At 34.9% G+C, this 2612-nt stretch overlaps 1 pseudogene; it reads left to right on the forward strand.

Annotated features, from left to right (window-relative positions):
• The first annotated feature begins 425 nt into the window (after positions 1–425).
• On the forward strand, positions 426–544 carry LOC118604973 (annotated as a pseudogene).
• The last annotated feature ends 2068 nt before the right edge of the window (positions 545–2612 follow it).

A 2612-nucleotide genomic window follows, 5' to 3' on the forward strand; every position in this document is an offset into this window, starting at 1 on the left:
CAGTGCTATCCCTATCAAAATACCAACAATGTGTTTTGGAGGAATAGAAAAACTCATCCTGAAGTTCACATGGAATTTCATGGGATCCCAACAAGACCAAAACAAACAAACAAGCAAAACAAAAACAAAAACCAAACAAACAAAACCCTTAAAAAAGTGGAACAAATTTGGAAATATCACACTTTCTGATTGCAAAACTTACTATGTGGTACTAGCATAAAGACAGATCTATTGATCAATAGAATAGACTAAATTAGAGTTTAGAAATAAACATTTTTATATACGGTCAAATGACGTTTGCTAAGAATTTCAAAACAATTTAATGGAGGAAAGCACAGTCTTCTCAATAAATGGTGCTGGGAAAACTTGATATTCACATGCCAAAGAATGAAGTAGGACCCTTCTACCATATTCAAAAATTAACTGTCTACGGCCATGCTCCCCTGAACAAGCCCAATCCCAACTGATCTCGGAAGCTAAGCAGGGCCGGGCCTTGCTAGTACTTGGATGGGAGACCACCTAGGAAGACCAGGTGCTGCAGGTGTAAAAAAAATTTTAAAAATAAGGGATTGTAAGCTGACAAGGTCCTTGCAATGTGAGGTCATCCAAGGATTGCCTCACCTAAAAAAAATAAATAAATAGCTAAAAATTGATTTAAGACAAACATAAAACTATAAAAACTCTTACAAGAAAATATAGGGAGAAAGCTTCATTCTATTGGATTTGGCAATGATTTCTTGGCTATGATATCAAAAGTGTGAGAAACAAACAAAAAAATAGATCATTGAACTTGATCAAAATTAAAACTTTTGTGCATCAAAACACATCAGCAACAGAGTAAAAAGACAACTCACAGAATGGAAGAAGATATCAAAAATTTGATAAGATATTAAGATTAAGATTATATTTAAAAACTACAACTCAACATCAACAACTAAAAAAATAACAACTTAAAAGTGTGCAAGGACTTGCATAGACTTTCTCTAAATATGTATACAAATCTCTAATGAATACATGAAAAAATGCTTAACACCATTAATCATTAGGGAAATGCATATCAAAACCATGATGGGATAACTTTTACTCCATTAAGATGGCTACTATTAAAAAAAAAAAAAAAAACAGAAAGCAAGTTTTGCTGAGGAGGTGGACAAATTAAAACTCTTGTACACCGCTGTTGGGAACACAAAGTGACACAGCTACTATGGAAAATAATATGTCGGTTCCTCAGAAAATTAAATATAACATTACCATTGAATCCAGCAATTCTAATTCTAGTTATATATCAAAAAAATTGAAAGCAGGAACTCAAACATGTATTTGTTTAGCAATGTTCATATCTGCATTGTTCAAAATAGCCAAAAAGTAGAAACAACTCAATTGCCTATCAACAGATGAATGAAAATTTGTTCAATATTTTTAATCATTAACCATAAATATGTATTATATGTGTATATGTGTGCCGTGGAATAATATTCGGCCTCAAAAAGGAAGGAAAATCTGACACATCCTATAACGTAAATAAACCTGAGAACATTATGCTAAGCAAAATAAACAAGTCAATGACGAAGAAATACTGTATAGTGCCATTTATGTTATCCAGGGCAGTTAAATTCATAGGAACATAAAATTAACTAGTGATTACCAAAGACTTGGTAACCTAGATAAAAATAGGGACTTAATGTTTAATAGCTACAAAGTTTCAGTTTGGGATGATTAAAAAGTTTGGAGATGTATGGTGATGATAGTTGCACAGCAGTGTGAATATATTTAATTTCACTAAATTGTATGCTTTAAAATAGTCAAAATGATAAATTTTATGTTGTGTATGTTTCACCACAATAAAAACTTTTAAGTATTATGAAGGAAGAAAAACAATACTTTATAGTCTCTGCATTTTATATATTAATGGATACTCAGTAGGAACAAAGAGAAACTGGAGCCCCTCCTAGTCAAAATATATCAGGAAAGGAATTCATTAATTCATGTTTTCCAGGGACTTTTCCTGGACCAATCAATTGGGCAAAGAGTGGGCACCATATTCAGTCCAGAGTGGGACAAGTGGGCTCAGAAAAGATGGTTAGGGGATAGGCTCATCTTGGCTGAAGTAAGGATTCCATTCCAATAGCTGTTGAGTAGGGAAGACACACTTCCAAAAAAAAGAGCTACTTGGAAAGGAGATTTCAGAGTTGCTATATCAGTCATGCTACAGTCATGGAAACAGAAACCACTTTAGTTTGTTGAAACATGATCCATGTGTACAGTTGATAAAGGAACTGAGACCAAAAGCAGGGGTTCATGAAGCTAAGGGCTAAGTCACTGCATAAAGGGTTAAGCGACTGCATGAAGAAGCAACAACCTAAGGCTGGAGCAATAAATGACAAGTGATGATACAAAAGTGCAGAGGTCTGAGCTTCACAGCAGAAAGTGATATCACACAGGGCCTGGCTTTTGGGAGATCAAGCAATGGAGCTGTTGAACCTGTTCCTAGATACAATGTGAGGTGTATGAGAAAGGGGAAATCCCAAATTGCCCTTTCCTCCCCACTGGCGATTTTCACCCAGTGCCTCCTATATTTGCAGAACCCAGCAGGAAGCCAACTGGACAGAGAG

This window comes from Rousettus aegyptiacus, unplaced genomic scaffold (genome assembly GCF_014176215.1).
Source record: "Rousettus aegyptiacus isolate mRouAeg1 unplaced genomic scaffold, mRouAeg1.p scaffold_m13_p_1, whole genome shotgun sequence".
In the NCBI taxonomy this organism is placed as follows: Eukaryota; Metazoa; Chordata; class Mammalia; order Chiroptera; family Pteropodidae; genus Rousettus; species Rousettus aegyptiacus.